The 23,877-nt window shown below is 38.0% G+C and overlaps 1 protein-coding gene across 4 annotated transcripts in view; it reads left to right on the top strand.

Annotated features, from left to right (window-relative positions):
* Adcy8 (adenylate cyclase 8) overlaps nucleotides 1–23,877 on the top strand; it is a 249,784-nt gene that overhangs the window by 54,453 nt on the left and 171,454 nt on the right.

Here is a 23,877-nt window from a genome sequence, read left to right as displayed (position 1 = left end):
CCAAATGCTATCTGGGTAATTACTCCCTAAGGATCGTAACAGCATTTTTTTGCAAATAAAAGGCAAAGCTGAAGAAGCCAGGTTGAACAGAAATGATCAACTTTTCTGGGATTTTTCAAGTATTGGCTTCATCTTATGGTAGGACACAGCAGAAGTATCTGGATGACTTTTTTGTTCAATCACACATCAACTTAGTAGTTGTGGATTGGTTCTAAGGGGGAAAGTATAACGAGCATTAAGATTTTAATGGGGACCAGCCATCAGCCCCTAGACTTATATATTATTAGATAAGGAAGGGTAGAGATAGATTCAAATGTACCCATAGCAATAGTGGTTAGGTCACAAATAAATTACAAGCATACAGAGAAACACTGTCCAAATTCATCCACTGACCCACGGATGCAATTCAGCACAGTGAATTAATGACAAATACCCCTCCCTGGGTAAAATATGTAAGAATATCTTGAATAAGTAAAAGGTTTGTGGATATAACCTATAAATATTCTCATACTTCTGGATTCACCTGGTCACCTGTTTAGATATTCATTTCTAGTGTAGACAGTCAAGTAAGACATTTTTCACTCCAGATAAGGCCTAGAGAATGAGTAGAATTTCTGATATTTAAATTATTGAAGATACTGTTAGATAATCTGTTGAAGGTTTTGGCACTAGAGTTTGTCTGGTTCCCTCCAGGGAGTTGTGTACTTCTTCAGTGGAATACTGTTGCTTTCTATTCACTGAAAAATACAAGCCTAGAACAAGAGCACTATCAATGGACATGGTAACATGGAAGGGAAAATTTGCATGTGGTCTTCCTCCATATAGATAAGAACTATAGGGCAACTGATGACTGCTGGGAGGAGAAGAAGTATCATCTCCCTGGGATGAACCCCTTATTCATATTTAATATGAAGTGTAATGATGAGGTCTAGCTGCTATGTACTTAAGGAGAGCCACCATTTTTGCCTAAAAACACACATACAGAAATAACAATAACAAAATTAAGACAGATTGTATTTGTATATCAGAAGATTGTATTTGTATATTTGTATATACATATTGTCTTAGTCAGGGCTGTTATTGCTGTGGTGAACGCCAAAACCAAAAGCAAGTTGGGGGATAGGGGTGGTTATTTGGCTTACACTCCCACATTGTAGTCTATCAGTGAAGAAAGCAAGGACAGAAACCTGGAGGCAGGAGCTAATTCAGAGGCCATGCTTACTGTCTTGCTCCCCATTGATCCTTCAACCTGATTTCTTATAGAACCCAGGACCACTTGCCCAAAGATAGCACAACCCAAAATGGGCTAGGACCTCCATTATCAATCACTATTTTAAAAAGTACTTTTCAGTTTGATCTTATGGAGGCATTTTCACAAGCGAGGTTCACTCCTTTGCAGTGACTCTAGCTTATGTTAAGTTGAGATAAAACTAACCTGTACATATATGTGTATATATGCATATATATGCATACGTGTGTGTGCTTGTGTGTGTGTGTGTGTGTGTGTGTGTGTTATAAGTAATTAATTTGAGACTTAGAGTGAGAGGCCTTGAGAGATTGGGAAAAAGAAACAGGCTAGAGGAAGGAAAGATAAGGGAGAGAGTAATATAATTATTTTTGACAAAAATATATATATAATAAAAAAGAATATTAGAAAGTATGCTTATTTTCAAGGATACAGAGTGTAGATAAATGTGGATGCCTTATATTTATCTACTATATATATATATATATCATAATAGAAATTATACAGTATACAGAGGGAATAGTTCATATATGAAACAAAGTAATTTCTGAAATGGAAACAAAAAAGAAAAATACAATCTTTTGACTGCTAACTATGAACCAAGAATTTCTCAACATGTTTTATACAAAGAATGTATACAGTTATTACATAGTTCAGTCACAGTATGCTGCATTGAGCATTCAATCTCTGCCTACGTATTATTTATTAGGGAAAACTACGAGTTCCTAAAGTATGTTTTATGTCTAATTCTTTTATATATACTGTGAAGAACTTCCCTAAAGCTATTGTGTAATATGAACATAAACATGAATAGTATCACTACTTAATGATTAATTAGTTAATAATTGCTTCTTTAAATAAAACTTTTCAAGCAGTAGTAGAACATAAATAATGCTTCACTTTTAGTTGGTGATTCTTACCCTATAAAAAGATCCCTAAGTCCGGAGAAGCAGGTTTTATCATTGGAGACCTTGAAATTTCATGGACATTTCTTGGGGTCAAACATTAGATTTTAACCAAGAATCTTAAATGTGACAAATTTACAGTGCCTCATCTCCTCTCTCAAAGTAAATGGTAGAACATCAGGTAGACATCATTGAGTAGTGCCAAATGCTAACATCTTTAATTTAGAAAACAGACAGCTCAAAGTTGAACATATATTGTTCCCATCTGTTGGGAAGGCAAGAACCTTGTCACTATCTCATCTTTTCCCAATCCTTCTGTCCTTCTTCCCATCTTCTTCTTCCTTCTCCTCTTTCTTTTCTAAATATTTTGTCATAAATCATGAATACCATGGTACGTCCTGCTCTATTCTGTATCCAGGTTTTCCATTTTGAATACAGAATCCTAGCCTGGTTCAAAGCTAGTAAGGAATATATGTTAAGAGAAAACCTCTTAGTATCTAGAATATTTGAGGTCTGAACCCACTTCTGATCCACTGAGGGAATTCAGACAGTCTGTTTCCATCAGGAAACCTTAGCATTGTGTATGTATGCAGACCAACACAATGATTTTTCCTTCCTCTAAGAAAGGAGTATCTTAGCACAAGGCAAACTCAATGTTCTACAACCATTAGAGAAAATGTTATGGTGATAATAACATTATTGTCATTTATCTCTGTATGGTAGACCTCTAGAAATTATCTTTTTTCAATCTTTCATCTACAAAATATTGAGCTAACACTATGTTCCGTGTTCCATGTCTTTTGGGTTTGGTAACCAATTCTCTTCCCAGGTTCATTCTCATCCATTTTCTTCTTATACTGAACCAAAAATTCCATGAGCAAATGATCTTGCCTTCTATTCTCAACCCTGTATTTCTACTTTGAGACAAGGTCTCAAATGCCCCAGGCAGGCCTTGAAATCTTGTGGTGATGGTTTGGCCCCCATAGAGTCATGTGCTTGAATGCTCGACCCATAGGGAATGGCACTATTAGGAAGTATGGCCTTTTATGAATAGTTGTAGTATTATTTGAGGAAGTGTGTTGCTCTGTGGGTAGACTTGAAGGTCTCCTAGTGCTCAAGCTCTTCCCAGTGTGGAAGATAACCTCATCCTGGCTGCTTAAAGAAGACAATCTCCTCTAGGTGCCTTCAGATCAAGATGTAGAATTCTGGGATCCTCCAGCACCAAGTTTGCATGCACAATGCCATGTTTCACAATGATGACAATGGACTAAACCACTGAAACTGCCAGCCAGTATCAATTAAATGTTTTCTTTCATAAGACTTGCCTTGGTTATGATGTCTCCTCAAAGCAATAAAACCCAAACTTAGACAACTCTCTACATAGACAAAAATCGTTAATGATCTTTCTATAACTACCTCCACAATGCTCTAATTACAGACCTCCACCAACATATGCAGTTTAGATGGATGTGAATGGAACCAAGGATTTGTACATGCTAGACAAGCTCTCTCCCAAATTAGCCATGTCCTAGCAATGAGTAGTTCTTTCAGTCTTCAAAGTTCACCCTCTTGTAATATATTTCTACTCTTCTATACTGGAATCCTTGCCACCACAAGTATGGCTGTGAAACTTTTCTCATGCTCCTACTATGCTGTGAAAGTTAACTCTCTTACAAATTATGTCATACTTTATAACATTAACTCATTGTTCTAATTACTTTTTCATTGATGTGATTAATATCCTGACAAAAGCGACTTAGAGAATAGTGACTTAGTCACTATTCTATTACTAGGAATACTCATCATGACCATGGCAACTTTTATAAAAGACAGCATTTAATTGAGGCTGGATTACAGTTTCAGAGGATTAGTCCATTATCATCATGGCCAGAAGCATGGCAGCATTCAGGCAGATATGGTACTAGAGAGGCATCTGAGAGGTCTACATCCAGATCAGCAGGTAGTAGGGAGAGACACTTGGCTTGATTTGAGCATTAAAAACCCCAACGCCTACCCCTAGTGACACACTTCCTTGAATAAGGCTATACCCTACTCCAACAAGGCCACATACCTTAATAATTTCAAATAATGACATACCTCAGGAGCCTGTTGGGTACATTTTCATTCAAACCACCCCAAAAGAAAAAGTCTATTTTAGCTTGTAGTTTCAGAGGAATAGAGTTAATTAGGGCAGGGATTCATAGTGGCAGGAGCACGAAACTGGATGATCACATTCTATCTACATACAGAAAGCACAGAGAAATAACAAACAGTAAGTGGGGCAAAGAAACAAGTTCTCAAAGCCTCCACCTAGCAATGTGCTTACTCTATGAAGGCTTAACCTCTTTTTTTAAACTTTTTTTTTCTTTCGGAGCTGAGGACTGAACCCAGGGCCTCCCGCCTACTAGGCAAGCGCTCTACCACTGAGCTAAATCCCCAACCCAAGGCTTCACCTCTTAAAGCACAGATTTTTTTCCCAAACAAAACCACTTACTGGGACCAAATGTTCAGATGCATGAACCTTTTGGACATTTGTCATTCCTCAGTTGTGATGGTTTCAATATTCTTGGCCCATAGGAGTGATACTGTTAGGAGGCATGCCTTTGGAGGAGGAAGTATGTCACGGTGGGGATGGGCTTTGGAGGTTTCCTCCTATGCTCAGCTCTACCCATTGTAGAAGAGAGCTCCTTCCTAGCTGCTTGAGGATGACAGTCGTCTTCTGGGCTGCCTTCCAATCAAGATGCAGAACTCGCAGCTCCTTCTCCAACATCATGTCTGACTAGACACTCTCATGTTTCCTGACATGAAGATAATGGACAGAACCTCTGAAACTGTAAGCCAGCCCCAATTAAATATTGTCCCTTATAAAAGCTGCCTTGGTCATAGTGTCCCTTCAGAGCAATAAAACTCAAACTAAGATATTAATCATCTATATTTCTCTTATTTCATAACCAAAGATTAGTGTAAAGGCATCATCTATAGCTCACTCATATGACATTTTGACAGTTACCTAGCATTTTATATTAATACTTATTTAACTGAATAATATAGAACTTGAACTTTCACTCTCTGTTTGCACTTGTACATGTATGGATTATAAAGAAATTCTGTGTAAAAGAAAATGAGACTGTGCCCTTCATAAATACCCCCACTGAGGCCAGATATACAGAATGTTCTTACCTAATCCAGGAAAGCTGGAACAGACTGAATGCACATTTTAAACAGACCAGCTAGGGGAATTTTCCAACCGAAAGTTACATCTTAGAACATCTCTCTTTGGGGAGTTAGATTCTAATTATTGTAGTTTTTGTAATCCCATTTCTCCTCCCAAATGATCCAAATGGCCCATATTTATTTTAAATATTAAAATGAATTAATTGTTTTCCTTTCAGCTTTGAGAATTGCATAAACCTCTTTATGGTAATCATGGCATTTCAAGGTGTCTCAGAAGCTCTAGGGGCACTGGAATAAAGTTTTTGATGATGCCATATGTCACATCAGCAGGAGATTATTTTTAAATGCAGCAGATGTTTTTGCTGTATTAAAGCAATTCTGTTTACTTTAAATGTCTTTGTTAGACAATAGTGGTGTGAACTAGAGTTTGGAAAAAGGCTTGATTGACAACATTGGGTTTCCCACTGAGTTCTAAGTAGGTTAGTTTGATCTATGCTTTCGCCTCATAGCATCTAGGCTGTTTTTAAAGGTATGGAAACAACTAACTAATAAGAAAGAATTAAGGCTAGGCAAAAAGTAGAAGAATCTCAGGACATTTATTTCTTCTCCAGGTAGATGGATCTTACTGCAGAATAAAATCTACTAGGTCTTCGTTTTTGCTGTTCTACACTTCTTACATTCAAAACAACCCCAAAACATTCATTGAGTTCAACCTCATCTGCTGTTAGTATATCTCAAATTCTTCATTCTCATTTGTATGGGAACATTCACAGTTTCCTGCTTATTCTCCACTCTTACTGTGCTCACTCCTTTGTGCTTTTCCCCTTATGTGGTATAACCTTACTTTCACCTCTAGCCTTATTCACTCCTGACTGTCATCAAGGATGTCAACTGTCATCCTTCCACAAAGATCCCCTCTGGCCCATTATCTGTTACCTACATCATTTTCTACATTATTAAGGATCCCTCCTTATATTTTTCTATGGGATGGATTCGTTGAGGTGGAACAATATTTACTTTGTGTTCTTCACAATAACTGTAGTTTCAGAGGGTGAAAAACAAACCAAGAAAAGCAAAAGAAGTAATAGACATATGATAGCCTCTACTTATTGTTTACATAATATTATTTCATCTACTAAGAGATGATTTAATAGATTTTTGACATGCTTTCATGTTGTAGTTTAATTCTTTAGGACACTTTCCTCCAAATTCCAGTCTATCCTTGACCATTAAGAATGTCTGTCAACTCTTATTCTCTAACCTCTTCAGAGTTGAATTTTTGTATATTCTCAGAGACAAAAGTAAAAGGTTATTTCAATCACCATTCTTTCCCAAATGTGATTGAAGATACACACACATAGATAGATAGATAGATAGATAGATAGATAGATAGATAGATAGATAGATAGATAGATAGATGTGTATTGTTGTTTTTAAAATTGTTTTATGTGTAATGGTTGAGAGTGGGTGGGTATGGTCTGTGTATGTGTGCACATGTCTGCATGTGTATGACAAGGTCAAACTTGGGTGTCTTCCTCAACCATACTCTATATTTTACTTATTACTTACTTACTTACTTACTTACTTACTTACTTACTTACTTACTGGTAGGGTCTCTCACTGAACCTGAAGTTCATCAATTTGGTGAGGCTGGAGGACAGTGGGTAACGAACATCAGAAACCTGCCTCATGACCAGCTTTGTTATGTGGGTACAAGTAATCCTAACTCAGTCCTCGTGCTTCCCTGACTTTACTGACTGAACCATCTTTCTAGGCCCTATCAAATTTCCATTCCTCCTCTTAGAGTTCCCTTTCCCTTTGTGCCTCCTTTTCTCTTCCCTTCTCTCTAAATAATCTCCTCCACTATTCGTATGCCATTGTGGAAAAGGGCAGTGCTGCACTTTAATATAGAGAAAATTCTAAAATGAAAATAATGTTCTTTCGTCAATCTGAACATATTGGAACTGAAATACAATTTTCCAGACTCAAGATGAGTAACTAACACAAGGCTTGCTCTGAAAGCACACTGCACACAAAATATGGCCAGTGAGAGCCTTTCATGATTGTGGGGCAGGAAACTCTCATAGATGACTGTTAAATGTCCGATATTGTCATCTAATAGAAGTTCACCTCAATTCCTAAATACCCCTGCCCAGCTTTTATTTGGTCACAGGGGATCTGCTGTAAGGTTCCCATGCTTGCACAGGAAACCTTTACCCACTGAGTAACCCCTAACAACATTTTTAATCACTTTGTGTGTATTTAGTCATCATTACATTAGAAATGATGCTTAGCTAACCCCTTCCCTTAGCAATGGGATAAGAGATATCAATAACACAATGACTGAAAATGTGTTCTTTTAACTGTAAGGAACTCTACAAATATCAGAGTTATTGCTGCCAATGAATCACCAGTGACATGCTCAGCTGCCACCTACCTTAGAAAGCCTCCTCTACCATTTTCAGCTGGAAATTATTTCTCATACTTTGGGACACAAAAAATTTAATTATTGTGAATCTTTAACATTTGGCCAATGACTGGGCACTGTGTTACTTTTCCTGAAGAAATGGGAACAAACTATTCACCCCAAATAGATTATCAAAAGCAAACCAAAAAAAATAATCCACAAAAGTCTAACTTGGAGTCCTGAGTTTATTGGGGTTAAACACAGAGCACACGTGATTCAAAGGTCAATACATCACCTCAGTGTGGGTGCTAACTCATGAAAGCTGTGCTTGATTTCCCTACACAATCCACAAGCAACATGCTATCTGCTCCACCAGAGGGTGTTTGTTTGTTTGTTTGTTTGTTTGTTTGTTTGTGAAGCCTTGCAAGTTTCATTGACTTTCTTGTGTCTTGGAACTCTCCTTCTCCCTCCAAGAGGGAAGATTCAATTTGGAAGAAATGGCTTTCCACAGCAGGTCAACAGGATGGTTCCTTCTAGTTGCTAGGAACATGTTGAGGTGTGAGCAAAGTCTGAGTTAAATGTCATTGACTTTCATGTCTCAGGAGTCTTTGCTCTAAAGAACTGTTGTTATAGAACTATGTGAGCAGTTTTCCACCCCGCATTCCACTCTTCAATATTTCCAATAATGATTTTCATTTGGGGGGATGGCAAAATGAGTGTTGGTTTTAAAAGAAAGACAAACATGGATTTGAGTCTAGCATTAAGTTCTTATTGTTTTGGTGACCCTGAGTTAAACATCTAAATTCAAAAAGTTCATCTATCAAAGATGAAACTCCATAGATCTTGACATTATGGCCAGAAAATCAAGCTACCTATAGAAAGTACCTGGTCTATTGGTTGGCTTAGTGGAGCATCAAGAGGTATTAAGAATGATGGTTGATCCTTGGACATCTGGGTCACAGCCTGAGTTTCACAATAATACACACTCAGTGTCTAATAGTGCGGGTTTTCATGTTATTTGTGTTCCTATTCAGATTTCATCCTTCAGCAGCATTCACTTTAAATACTCCTGATTCACAGAGGCCGTCACCCTGTACTCATTTGCATACAATTAACATTTCCAGAGGCATTCAAGAAAAAAGAAATCAATCACCATGACAGCTCTCCACACCTTTGATCCAGCCTCAAGATTTAGGGGAGCCCCATGGGAATATTTTATCTCATGAATCTAAACAGACCCCGCACTTGGTGTTTAATACAGCCCACCTAGCAGAGTACAGGTCCGCTCTGCTACCTTCATATAACTGTAGTCATATTTTTAAAGAAGCAGTAGACTAGAGAAGAAAAAAATATATTTTAAATGACTCAGACCTAATGTAGCTAAGCTAGCTAAGTTTAGGTCCATTGGCTGGACTTCACTACCCTTTATTTTGTATAAGATACGCTCAGGTTAAATTGTTCATCAAGAAGGGAAAACAATCTAAGAACACTTTCATAGTCATCTTGGCACAAAATCACTCTACCATACTGTTTCTTAATATTTTCTGAATATATTGCCCAATCATTTGAAAGAAATGTTGTCAGAATAATTTTTTGTTTCTTTTTTTTTGTTTGTTTGTTTGTTCAGTTCTCCACCGAGTATAACCCAGCTTTTCCTTAGAAACAAAGCTTGTGTGGTTCTTTTTGTCACACTCTGTTTTTGTTGATTATACCACACTCAACTAAATCTAAGGGTAGTAATAGCGAAGATGGCCGATATAATCAGGTTCAAAAATGAAAATTCCTGCTTTGTGATAAAGAATGGACTTGACTAATAGAGCAGATGTGAGGGGGCACTGAAAGAGACCAGGAAACCATGAGTGTTGGGCACACTAAAATCCTCCCTCAGGAGGCTAAGCCAGTGCACTGGTACAGTGGGTAGCTTCTCTAGTGCACTGTAATCTCATTTAATTCTGAAAATTGTTTATGTAAACCCCCAGACTCTGAGCTAATCTTTAAAAAAAACTTGAAATTATTCTTGATTAGCAATTGGAACCTATGAATTTAAGTTAAAGACTAAGTGAGGAGTCTTCTTCTAGACAAGGAGAACACTTGGCATGAGGTAAAATAATCATTTCATTTACTCAACAAAACATCGATCTCTTCTTCCCCAGAACTTGTGTTTCCTAACTTAGCAAAGGGCAGCTTCTCACATTCTCTCCACCCTCATTAATGTCAAGTCATAATCTAAGCCACTGGTCTTCCTTCTTGTCCATCTTTCATATTTCTCTCCTCTACTTAGCTATCATCTCCCCATATATCTTCAAGACCTGTGCAACAACCCCTTGACTCTCTGCCAAAACCAAAATCCAGCTAGCTCAGACACATTTCTCAGCTATTTAGGTAAAGTGCTATTTGCTCCCAAATCTATGTTCACTTAAACTTCAGCAGATGATCTTATTGAGAGTCCCATCTTTTTTTAGATGTCCTCAAGATAAAGTGAATGCGTATTATATCAGAGGGGCCCCTCATATGAGGGGTGCATTTATCACAGGAAGAGCAATCAGAGAGAAAGCCAAACAGCAAAAGGGGGGAATCAACAAGGAAAGGACCATGTGGAGACAGAAGATGTGGTGCGAGTAAGACACCAACAGGGAATACTGGCAGTGAGAAAGAGCTAGTGACATCAGCCTGTGCCCAGCGAACCCCATGCTAGGGTTTGAATGAGGTCTTTCTCCTTTGGATCTCATAATGAAGATTAATATATATTATAAGATATTAAGAGGTAGCACTAAGTATGGCTTTAAGAAAGGGTTAAGGCTTTGTTGTTTGCATTAATAGATTTATCAATCATTTTGTGCCTTTTTTATTGGATATTTTATTGAATATTTTTAATTTACACTAGTTTTTTGCTTCCCCGTCTTCTTTTTTATTCATTTATTTTTTTTATTAACTTGAGTATTTCTTATTTACATTTCAATTGTTATTCCCTTTCCCGGTTTCTGGGCCAACATCCCCCTAACCCCTCCCCCTCCTCTTCTTTATGGGTGTTCCCCTCTCCATCCTCCCCCCATTGAGCCCTCCCCTCAACAATCACGTTCACTGGGGGTTCAGTCTTAGCAGGACCAAGGGCTTCCCCTTCCACTGGTGCTCTTACTAGGATATTCATTGCTACCTATGAGGTCAGAGTCCAGGGTCAGTCCATGTATAGTTTTTGAGTACTGGCTTAGTCCCTGGAAGCTCTGGTTGCTTGGCATTGTTGTTCATAAGGGGTCTCAAGCTCCTTCAAGCTCTTCGAGTTCTTTCTCTGATTCCTTCAGCGGGGGTCCCGTTCTCAGTTTAGTGGTTTGCTGCTGGCATTCGCCTCTGTATTTGCTGTATTCTGGCTGTGTCTCTCAGGAGCAATCTACATCCTGCTCCTGTCGGCCTGCACTTCTTTGCTTCATCCATCTTGTCTAATTGGATGGCTGTATATGTATGGGCCACATGTGGGGCAGGCTCTGAATGAGTGTTCCTTCTGTGTCTGTTTTAATCTTTGCCTCTCTATTCCCTGCCAAAGGTATTCTTGTTCCCCTTTTAAAGAAGGAGTGAAGCATTCACATTTTGATCATCCGTCTTGAGTTTCATTTGTTCTAGGCATCTAGGGTAATTCAAGCATTTGGGCTAATAGCCACTTATCAATGAGTGCATACCATGTGTGCCTTTCTGTGATTGGGTTACCTCACTCAGGATGATATTTTCCAGTTCCAACCATTTGCCTACGAATTCCATAAAGTCATTGTTTTTGATAGCTGAGTAATATTCCATTGTGTAGATGTACCACATTTTCTGTATCCATTCCTCTGTTGAAGGGCATCTGGGTTCTTTCCAGCTTCTGGCTATTATAAATAAGGCTGCGATGAACATAGTGGAGCATGTGTCTTTTTTATATGTTGGGGCATCTTTTGGGTATATACCCAAGAGAGGTACAGCTGGATCCTCAGGCAGTTCAATGTCCAATTTTCTGAGGAACCTCCAGACTGATTTCCAGAATGGTTGTACCAGTCTGCAATCCCACCAAAAATGGAGGAGTGTTCCTCTTTCTCCACATCCTCGCCAGCATTTGCTGTCCCCTGAGTTTTTGATCTTAGCCATTCTCACTGGTGTGAGGTGAAATCTCAGGGTTGTTTTGATTTGCATTTCCCTTATGACTAAAGATGTTGAACATTTCTTTAGGTGTTTCTCTGCCATTCGGTATTCCTCAGCTGTGAATTCTTTGTTTAGCTCTGAACCCCATTTTAAATAGGGTTATTTGTCTCCCTGCCATCCAACTTCTTGAGTTCTTTGTATATTTTGGATATAAGCCCTCTATCTGTTATAGGATTGGTAAAGATCTTTTCCCAATCTGTTGGTTGCCGTTTTGTCCTAACCACAGTGTCCTTTGCCTTACAGAAGCTTTGCAGTTTTATGAGATCCCATTTGTCGATTCTTGATCTTAGAGCATAAGCCATTGGTGTTTTGTTCAGGAAATTTTTTCCAGTGCCCATGTGTTCCAGATGCTTCCCTAGTTTTTCTTCTATTAGTTTGAGTGTGTCTGGTTTGATGTGGAGGTCCTTGATCCACTTGGACTTAAGCTTGGTAAAGGGTGATAAGCATGGATCAATCTGCATTCTTCTACATGTTGACCTCCAGTTGAACCAGCACCATTTGCTGAAAATGCTATCTTTTTTCCATTGGATGGTTTTGGCTCCTTTGTCAAAAATCAAGTGACCATAGGTGTGTGGGTTCATTTCTGGGTTTTCAATTCTATTCCACTGGTCTATCTGTCTGTCTCTGTACCAATACCATGCAGTTTTTGTCACTATTGCTCTGTAATACTGCTTGAGTTCAGAGACAGTGATTCCCCCTGAAGTCCTTTTATTGTTGAGGATAGCTTTAGCTATCCTGGGTTTTTTGTTATTCCAGATGAATTTGCAAATTGTTCTGTCTAAGTCTTTGAAGAATTGGATTGGTATTTTGGTGGGGATTGCATTGAATCTGTAGATTGCTTTTGGTAAAATGGCCATTTTTACTATAATAATCCTGCCAATCCGTGAGCATGGGAGATCTTTCCATCTTCTGCGGTCTTCTTCAATTTCTTTCTTCAGAGTCTTGAAGTTCTTATTGTACACATCTTTTACTTGCTTGGTTAAAGTCACACTGAGGTACTTTATATTATTTGGGACTATTATGAAGGGTGTCGTTTCCCTAATTTCTTTCTCAGCTTGTTTCTCTTTTGTGTAGAGGAAGGCTACTGATTTATTTGAGTTAATTTTATACCCAGCCACTTTGCTGAAGTTGTTTATCAGCTTTAGTAGTTCTCTGGTGGAACTTTTGGGATCACTTAAATATACTATCATGTCATCTGCAAATAGTGATATTTTGACTTCTTCTTTACCAATCTTTATCCCCTTTTAAGAAGGAGTGAAGCATCCACACTTTGGTCATCCTTCTTCTTGAGTTTCATGTGGTCTGTGGATTGTATCATGGGTAATCTGAGCTTTTGGGCCAATACCCACTTATCAGTGAGTACGTACCATGTGCATTGTTTTTGTGATTGGGTTACTTCAATCATGATGATAATTTCTAGTTCCATCCACTTGCCTATGACTTTCATGAAGTCATTGTTTTTGATAGCTGAGTAGTTCTCCATTGTGTAGATGTACCACATTTCTGTATCCATTCCTCTGTTGAAGCATATCTGGGTTCTTTCCAGCTTCTGGCTATTATAAAAAGGCTGCTATGAACATAGTGGAACATGTGTCCTTGTTATATGTCGGAGCATCTTTTGGATATATGCCCAGGAACTGTACAGCTGGGTCCTCAAATAGTACTATTTCCAATATTTCAGGAACCTCCAAACTGAATTCCAGATTAGTTGTACTAGCTTGCAATCCCACCAACAATAGAGGAGTGTTTCTCTTTCTCCACATCCTTGCCAGCATCTGTTATCACCTGAGTTTTTTTTTTTTCTTACCCAATCTGTCTGATGTGAGGTAGAATCTCAGGTTTTTTTTTTATTTGCATTTCCCTGATGACTAAGGATGTTGAACATTTCTTTAAGCAATTCGATATTCCTCAGCTGAGAATTCTCTGTTTAGCTCTGTACCCATTTTAAATATGTTATTTGATTCTCTGGAGTCTAACTTTTGAATTCTTTGTATATACTGGATATTACCCCTTAGATTAGTAAAAATCTTTTCCCAATCTGTTGGTTGCCATTTGGTCCTAATGACAGTGTCCTTTGCCTTACAGAAGCTTTGCAATTTTATGAAGTCCCATTTGTCAATTTTTAATCTTAGAGTATAAGCCATTGGTATTCTGCTCAGTAAATTTCCCCCAGTGCCCATGTGTTAGAGGCTCTTCCCCACTTTCACTTCTATTAGTTTGAGTATATCTGGTTTTTTGTGGAGAGCCTTGATCCACTTGGACTTGAGCTTTGAACAGGGCTATAACAATGGATCCTTTTGCATTCTTCGACATGCTGACTCCCACTTGAACCAGCACCATCTGTTGAAAATGCTCTTTTTTCCACTGAATGGTTTTAGATCATTGTCAAAGATCACATGACCATAGGTGTGTGGGACCATTTCTCTTTCTTCAACTCTATTCCATTGATCTAACTGTCTGTCTCTGTACCAATACCAACTAGTTTTTATCACTATTGCTCTGTAAAACAGCTTGAGGTCAGGGAAGGTGATTCCCCCAGAAGTTCGTTTATTGTTGAGAATAGTTTCCACTATCCTGGTTTTTTTGTTATTCCAAATATATTTGCAAATTGCTCTTTCTAACTCTATGAAGAAGTGAATGGGAAGTTTGGTGGGTATTGCATTGAATCTGCAGATTGCTTTGGGCAAGATAGCCATTTTTACAATATCAATCCTGCCAATTCATGAGCATGGGAGATCTTTCACTCTTCTGAGATCTTCTTCAATTTCTTCCTTCAGAGACTTGAAGTTTTAGTCATACAGATTTTCACTTGCTTGGTTAGAGTCACACCAAGGTATTTTATGTTATTTGTGACTGTGGCAAAGGGTGTCATTTCCCTAATTTCTTTCTCAGTCTGTTTATCCCTTGAGTAAAGGAAGGCTACTGATTTGTTTGAGTTAATTTTACATCCAGCCACTTTGCTGAAGTTGTTTATTAGGCTTAGGAATTCTCTGGCAGAACTTTTGAGGTCATTTAAGTATACCATCCTATCACCTGCAAATAGTGATACTTTCATTTCTTCCTTTCCTTCCTTTGATCTCCTTTTGTTGTCTGATTGCTGTCTAGGACTTTGAGTACTATATTGAATAGGTAGGGAGAGAGTGGGCAGCCTTTTCTAGTCCCTGATTTTAGTGGGACTGCTTCAAGTTTCTCTCCATTTAGTTTGATGTTGGCTACTGATGTGCTGTATATTGCCTTTACTATGTTTAGGTACGGGCCTTAAATTCTTGATCTTTCCAAGACTTTTAACATGAAGGAGTGTTGAATTTTGTGAAATGCTTTCTTTCTCAGCATTGAAAGACATGATCATGTGGTTTGTTTCTTTGAATTTTTTTTATATAGTGGATTACATTGATGGATTTCCAAATATTGAGCCACCCTTGTATCCTGGGGATGAAGTCTTCTTGATCATGATGTATGATTGTTTTCAATGTGTTCTTGGATTAGGTTTGTGAGAATTTTACTGAGTATTTTGCATCAATATTCATAGGAAAAAATTGGTCTGAAGTTCTCTTTTTGTTGGGTCTTTGTGTGGTTTTGTATAAGGGTAATTGTGGCTTCATAGAGGGAAATGGGTAGTGTTCCTTCTGTTTCTATTTGGTGGAATTGTTCAACAGTATTGGTATGAGGTCTTCTCTGAAGGTCTGATAGAATTCTGCACTAAACCCATCTGGTCCTGGCTTTTTTTGGTTGGGAGACTTTTAATAACTGCTTCTATTTATTTATGAGTTATGGGACTGTTTAGATGGTTTATCTGATCCTGATTTAACTTTGGTACCTGGTATCTGTTTAGAAAATTGCTCATTTCATCCAGATTTTCCAGTTTTCTTGAGAATAGGCTTTTGCAATAGGATCTGATGATTTTTTTTAATTTCCTCAGATTCTGTTGTCTCCCTTTTCATTTCTGATTTTGTTAATTTGGATATACTCTCTGTGCCCCCTGGTTAGTCTGGTTAAATGTTTATCTATTTTGTTGATTTTCTCAAAGAACCAGCTCCTCATTTTGTTGATTCCTTGTATAGTTCTTTTTGTTTCTACTTGATTGATTTCAACCCTGAGTTTGATTATTTCCTGCCTTCTTCTCCACTTGGGTGTATTTGCTTCTTTATGTTCTAGAACTTTTAGGTGTGCTGTCAAGCTGCTGATATATACTCTCTCCTGTTTCTTTTTGCAGTCACTCAGAGATATGAATTTTCCTCTTAGTACTTCTTTCATCGTGTCCCATAAGTTTTGGATATGTTGTGCCTTCATTTTTATTAAATTCTAAGAAGTCTTTACTTTCTTTCTTTATTTCTTCCTTAACCAAGTTATCATTGAGTAGAGCACTGTTCAGCTTGTGTGTGTATGTACGTTTTCTGTCTTTTTTGTTGTTATTGAAGACCATCCTTAGTCCATGGTGATCTGATAGGATGCATGAGATTATTTCAATCTTCTTGTATCTGTTGAAGCCTGTTACGTTTAAATTAAATCCATTTGGTTCACATATTCTGTTAACTTCTCTGTGTCTCTGTTTAGCTTCTGTGTCCATGATCTGTCCAGTATTAAGAGTGGGTGTTGAAGTCTCCCACTATTTTTGTGTGAGGTACCATATGTGCTTTGAGTTTTAGTAAGGTTTCTTTTATGAATGTAGGTGGCCTTGCGTTTGAAACATAGATATTCAGGATTGCTAATTCATCTTGGTGGATTTTTCCTTTGATGAATATGAAGTGTCCTTTCTCACCTTTTTTGGTAACTCTTGTTTGAAGGTCAACTTTATCCAGTATTACAATGGCTACTCCAGATTGTTTCTTGGGATGATTTGCTTGAAAAGTTGTTTTCCAGCCTTTTACTCTGAGGTAGTGTCTGTCTTTGTCTCTGAGGTGTGTTTCCTGTATGCAGCAAAATACTGGGTCCTCCTTTCGTATCTAGTCTATTAGTCTATGTCTTTTTATTGGGGAATTGAGTCCACTGATGTTAAGAGCTACTAAGGAATAGTGAGTGTTGTTTTCTGTTATTGTTTTGTTGTTAGTGGTGTAATTATCTTTGTGTGTGTCTCTTCTTTTGGGTTTGTTCCAAGATTACTTTCTTGTTCTTTCTAGGGTGTAGTTTCCCTCCTTGTGTTGGACTTTTCCATATATTTTCCTTTGTATGGCTGGATTTGTGGAAAGACATTGTGTAAGTTTTGGTTTTTTCATGGAATATCTTGGTTTCTCCACGTATGTTTATTGAGAGGTTTGCTGGATATAGTAGCCTGGGCTGGCATTTGTGTTCTCTTAATGTCTATATGACATCTGTCCAGTATCTTCTGGATTTCATAGTCTCTGGTGAGTAGTCTGGTGTAATTCGGATAGGTCTTCCTTTATATGTTATTTGACTCACTGCTTTTAATATTCTTTCTTTGTTTTGTGCATTTGGTGTTTTGACTATTATGTGACAGGAGGAATTGCTTTTCTGTCCAATCTATTTGGAGTTCTGTAGGCTTCTTGTATTTAAATGGATGGGCATCTCTTTTTTTTAGTTTAAGGAAATTTTCTTCTATAATTTTGTTGAAGACATTTACTAGCCCTTTTATTTGTGAATCTTAGCTCTCTTCTATACCTATTATCCTTAAGTTTGATCTTGTCATTGTGTCCTGGATTTCTTGGATGTTTTGGGTTTTCCTAGATATTTTCCTGGAGCTTTTTGCATTTTACATTTTCTTTGACAGATGTGTCAATGTTTTCTATGGTATCTTCTGCCTCTGAGATTCTCTCTCCTATCTCATATTCTGTTGGTGATGCTTGCATCAATGATTCCTGATCTCTTTCCTAGGTTTTCTATATTTTGTGATTTCTTTATTGTTTCTATTTCCATTTTCAAATCCTGGATAGTTTTGTTCAATATCTTCAGCCATTTGGTTGTGTTTTCCTATAATTCTTTAAGGGATTTTTGTGTTTCCTCTTTAAGGGCTTCTACTTGTTTACCTGTGTTGTCCTGTTTTTCTTTTTTTTTTCTTTTTTTTTATTATTGATAATTATTTAATTATCTAATAATATCTTCATAGCCAGAATATAGTGTGCATGCAATTTAATTATATTTTATAGATTAGTTGCAGTTTTTCATGCAGAATATACATAATTTCCCTTAAAATGAATAAATTTAAAATTATTTACCATATAGGCATCCATCACGTTTATTTTTCCAGAGAGTATTTTAAAATTGTTAGCATAAATGAGAACATTCTACATTTACCATTTTAATTTGTTATGATTTCTTATGGGCCTTAACTTACAAAAAGGCTATTATAATAAATATAATTTATGTTGGGTAGAAAGTAATCATTTTTTTTCCTTTTTTTTTTTTATTAACTTCAGTATTTCTTATATACATTTCAAGTGTTATTCCCTTTCCCGGTTTCCAGGCAAAATCCCCCTCCCCCCTCCCCTTCCTTATGGGTGTTCCCCTCCCAACCCTCCCCCCATTGCCGCCCTCCCCCCATAGTCTAGTTCACTGGGGGTTCAGTCTTAGCAGGACCCAGGGCTTCCCCTTCCACTGGTGCTCTTACTAGGATATTCATTGCTACCTATGGGGTCAGAGTCCAGGGTCAGTCCATATATAGTCTTTAGGTAGTGGCTTAGTCCCTGGAAGCTCTGGTTGCTTGACATTGTTGTACTTTTGGGGTCTCGAGCCCCTTCAAGCTCTTCCAGTTCTTTCTCTGATTCCTTCAACGGGGGACCTATTCTCAGCTCAGTGGTTTGCTGCTGGCATTCGCCTCTGTATTTGCTGTATTCTGGCTGTGTCTCTCAGGAGCGATCTACATCCTGCTCCTGTCGGTCTGCACTTCTTTGCTTCATCCATCTTGTCCAATTGGGTGGCTGTATATGTATGGGCCACCTGTGGGGCAGGCTCTGAATGGGTGTTCCTTCAGTCTCTGTTTTAATCTTTGCCTCTCCCTTCCCAGCCAAGGGTATTCTTTTTCCTCGTTTAAAGAAGGAGTGAAGCATTCACATTTTGATCATCCGTCTTGAGTTTCGTTTGTTCTAGGGATCTAGGGTAATTCAAGCATTTGGGCTAATAGCCACTTATCAATGAGTGCATACCATGTATGTCTTTCTGTGATTGGGTTAGCTCACTCAGGATGATATTTTCCAGTTCCAACCATTTGCCTACGAATTTCATAGACTCGTTGTTTTTGATAGCTGAGTAATATTCCATTGTGTAGATGTACCACATTTTCTGTATCCATTCCTCTGTTGAAGGGCATCTGGGTTCTTTCCATTTTCTGGCTATTATAAATAAGGCTGCGATGAACATAGTGGAGCACGTGTCTCTTTTATATGTTGAGGCATCTTTTGGGTATATGCCCAAGAGAGGTATAGCTGGATCCTCAGGCAGTTCAATGTCCAATTTTCTGAGGAACCTCCAGACTGATTTCCAGAATGGTTTTACCAGTCTGCAATCCCACCAACAATGGAGGAGTGTTCCTCTTTCTCCACATCCTCGCCAGCATCTGCTGTCACCTGAGTTTTTGATCTTAGCCATTCTCACTGGTGTGAGGTGAAATCTCAGGGTTGTTTTGATTTGCATTTCCCTTATGGCTAAAGATGTTGAACATTTCTTTAGGTGTTTCTCAGCCATTCGGCATTCCTCAGCTGTGAATTCTTTGTTTAGCTCTGAACCCCATTTTTTAATAGGGTTATTTGTTTCCCTGCGGTCTAACTTCTTGAGTTCTTTGTATATTTTGGATATAAGGCCTCTATCTGTTGTAGGATTGGTAAAGATCTTTTCCCAATCTGTTGGTTGCCGTTTTGTCCTAACCACCGTGTCCTTTGCCTTACAGAAGCTTTGCAGTTTTATGAGATCCCATTTGTCGATTCTTGATCTTAGAGCATAAGCCATTGGTGTTTTGTTCAGGAAATTTTTTCCAGTGCCCATGTGTTCCAGATGCTTCCCTAGTTTTTCTTCTATTAGTTTGAGTGTGTCTGGTTTGATGTGGAGGTCCTTGATCCACTTGGACTTAAGCTTTGTACAGGGTGATAAGCATGGATCGATCTGCATTCTTCTACATGTTGCCCTCCAGTTGAACCAGCACCATTTGCTGAAAATGCTATCTTTTTTCCATTGGATGGTTTTGGCTCCTTTGTCAAAAATCAAGTGACCATAGGTGTGTGGGTTCATTTCTGGGTCTTCAATTCTATTCCATTGGTCTATCTGTCTGTCTCTGTACCAGTACCATGCAGTTTTTATCACTATTGCTCTGTAATACTGCTTGAGTTCAGGGATAGTGATTCCCCCGAAGTCCTTTTATTGTTGAGGATAGCTTTAGCTATCCTGGGTTTTTTGTTATTCCAGATGAATTTGCAAATTGTTCTGTCTAACTCTTTGAAGAATTGGATTGGTATTTTGATGGGGACTGCATTGAATCTGTAGATTGCTTTTGGTAAAATGGCCATTTTTACTATATTAATCCTGCCAATCCATGAGCATGGGAGATCTTTCCATCTTCTGAAGTCTTCTTCAATTTCTTTCCTCAGTGTCTTGAAGTTCTTATTGTACAGATCTTTTACTTGCTTGGTTAAAGTCACACCGAGGTACTTTATATTATTTGGGTCTATTATGAAGGGTGTCGTTTCCCTAATTTGTTCTCGGCTTGTTTCTCTTTTGTGTAGAGGAAGGCTACTGATTTATTTGAGTTAATTTTATACCCAGCCACTTTTCTGAAGTTGTTTATCAGCTTTAGTAGTTCTCTGGTGGAACTTTTGGGATCACTTAAATATACTATCATGTCATCTGCAAATAGTGATATTTTGACTTCTTCTTTTCCGATCTGTATCCCCTTGATCTCCTTTTGTTGTCTGATTGCTCTGGCTAGAACTTCAAGAACTATATTGAATAAGTAGGGAGAGAGTGGGCAGCCTTGTCTAGTCCCTGATTTTAGTGGGATTGCTTCGAGTTTCTCTCCATTTAGTTTAATGTTAGCAACTGGTTTGCTGTATATGGCTTTTACTATGTTTAGGTATGGGCCTTGAATTCCTATTCTTTCCAGGACTTTTATCATGAAGGGGTGTTGAATTTTGTCAAATGCTTTCTCAGCATCTAATGAAATGATCATGTGGTTCTGTTCTTTCAGTTTGTTTATATAATGGATCACGTTGATGGTTTTCCGTATATTAAACCATCCCTGCATGCCTGGGATGAAGCCTACTTGATCATGGTGGATGATTGTTTTGATGTGCTCTTGGATTCGCTTTGCCAGAATTTTATTGAGTATTTTTGCGTCGATATTCATAAGGGAAATTGGTCTGAAGTTCTCTTTCTTTGTTGTGTCTTTGTGTGGTTTAGGTATAAGAGTAATTGTGGCTTCGTAGAAGGAATTCGGTAGTGCTCCATCTGTTTCAATATTGTGGAATAGTTTGGATAATATTGGTATGAGGTCTTCTATGAAGGTTTGATAGAATTCTGCACTAAACCCGTCTGGACCTGGGCTCTTTTTGGTTGGAAGACCTTTAATGACTGCTTCTATTTCCTTAGGAGTTATGGGGTTGTTTAACTGGTTTATCTGTTCCTGATTTAACTTCGATACCTGGTATCTGTCTAGGAAATTGTCCATTTCCTGAAGATTTTCAAATTTTGTTGAATATAGGTTTTTATAGTAAGATCTGATGATTTTTTGAATTTCCTCTGAATCTGTAGTTATGTCTCCCTTTTCATTTCTAATTTTGTTAATTTGGACGCACTCTCTGTGTCCTCTCATTAGTCTGGCTAAGGGTTTATCTATCTTGTTGATTTTCTCAAAGAACCAACTTTTGGTTCTGTTGATTCTTTCTATGGTCCTTTTTGTTTCTACTTGGTTGATTTCAGCTCTGAGTTTGATTATTTCCTGCCTTCTACTCCTCCTGGGTGTATTTGCTTCTTTTTGTTCTAGAGCTTTTAGGTGTGCTGTCAAGCTGCTGACATATGCTCTTTCCTGTTTCTTTCTGCAGGCACTCAGCGCTATGAGTTTTCCTCTTAGCACAGCTTTCATTGTGTCCCATAAGTTTGGGTATGTTGTATCTTCATTTTCATTAAATTCTAAAAAGTTTTTAATTTCTTTCTTTATTTCTTCCTTGACCAGGTTATCATTGAGTAGAGCATTGTTCAATTTCCACGTATATGTGGGCATTCTTCCCTTATTGTTATTGAAGACCAGTTTTAGGCCGTGGTGGTCCGATAGCATGCATGGGATTATCTCTATCTTTCTGTACCTGTTGAGGCCCGTTTTTTGACCAAGTATATGGTCAATTTTGGAGAAAGTACCATGAGGAGCTGAGAAGAAGGTATATCCTTTTGCTTTAGGATAGAATGTTCTATAAATATCCGTTAAGTCCATTTGGCTCATGACTTCTCTTAGTCTGTCGACATCACTGTTTAATTTCTGTTTCCATGATCTGTCCATTGATGAGAGTGGTGTGTTGAAATCTCCCACTATTATTGTGTGAGGTGCAATGTGTGCTTTGAGCTTTAGTAAGGTTTCTTTTACGTATGTAGGTGCCCTTGTATTTGGGACATAGATATTTAGGATTGAGAGTTCATCTTGGTGGATTTTTCCTTTGATGAATATGAAGTGTCCTTCCTTATCTTTTTTGATGACTTTTAGTTGGAAATTGATTTTATTTGATATTAGAATGGCTACTCCAGCTTGCTTCTTCTGACCATTTGCTTGGAAAGTTGTTTTCCAGCCTTTCACTCTGAGGTAGTGTCTGTCTTTGTCTCTGAGGTGTGTTTCCTGTAGGCAGCAGAATGCAGGGTCCTCGTTGCATATCCAGTTTGTTAATCTATGTCTTTTTATTGGGGAGTTGAGGCCATTGATATTGAGAGATATTAAGGAATAGTGATTATTGCTTCCCGTTATATTCATATTTGGATGTGAGGTTATGTTTGTGTGCTTTCATTCTCTTTGTTTTGTTGCCAAGACGATTAGTTTCTTGCTTTTTCTAGGGTATAGCTTGCCTCCTTATGTTGGGCTTTACCATTTATTATCCTTTGTAGTGCTGGATTTGTAGAAAGATATTGTGTAAATTTGGTTTTGTCATGGAATATCTTGGTTTCTCCATCAATGTTAATTGAGAGTTTTGCTGGATACAGTAACCTGGGCTGGCATTTGTGTTCTCTTAGGGTCTGTATGACATCAGTCCAGGATCTTCTGGCCTTCATAGTTTCTGGCGAGAAGTCTGGTGTGATTCTGATAGGTCTCCCTTTATATGTTACTTGACCTTTTTCCCTTACTGCTTTTAATATTCTTTCTTTATTTTGTGCGTTTGGTGTTTTGACAATTATGTGACGGGAGGTGTTTCTTTTCTGGTCCAATCTATTTGGAGTTCTGTAGGCTTCTTGTATGTCTATGGGTATCTCTTTTTTTAGGTTAGGGAAGTTTTCTTCTATGATTTTGTTGAAGATATTTACTGGTCCTTTGAGCTGGGAGTCTTCACTCTCTTCTATACCTATTATCCTTATGTTTGATCTTCTCATTGAGTCCTGGATTTCCTGTATGTTTTGGACCAGTAGCTTTTTCCGCTTTACATTATCTTTGACAGTTGAGTCAATGATTTCTATGGAATCTTCTGCTCCTGAGATTCTCTCTTCCATCTCTTGAATTCTGTTGATGAGGCTTGTATCTACAGCTCCTTGTCTCTTCTTTTGGTTTTCTATATCCAGGGTTGTTTCCATGTGTTTTTTCTTGATTGCTTCTATTTCCATTTTTAATTCCTTCAACTGTTTGATTGTGTTTTCCTGGAATTCTTTCAGGGATTTTTGCGATTCCTCTCTGTAGGCTTTTACTTGTTTATTAATGTTTTCCTGTGCTTCCCTAAGTGTGTTCATGTCTTTCTTGAAGTCCTCCAGCATCATGATCAAATATGATTTTGTAACTAGATCTTGCTTTTCTGGTGTGTTTGGATATTCCATGTTTGTTTTGGTGGGAGAATTGGGCTCCGATGATGGCA

Source organism: Rattus norvegicus, chromosome 7 (genome assembly GCF_021556685.1).
Source record: "Rattus norvegicus strain SHRSP/BbbUtx chromosome 7, alternate assembly SHRSP_T2T, whole genome shotgun sequence".
NCBI classification, from domain to species: Eukaryota; Metazoa; Chordata; class Mammalia; order Rodentia; family Muridae; genus Rattus; species Rattus norvegicus.
This window is presented reverse-complemented; position numbering and strand designations above follow the sequence as displayed.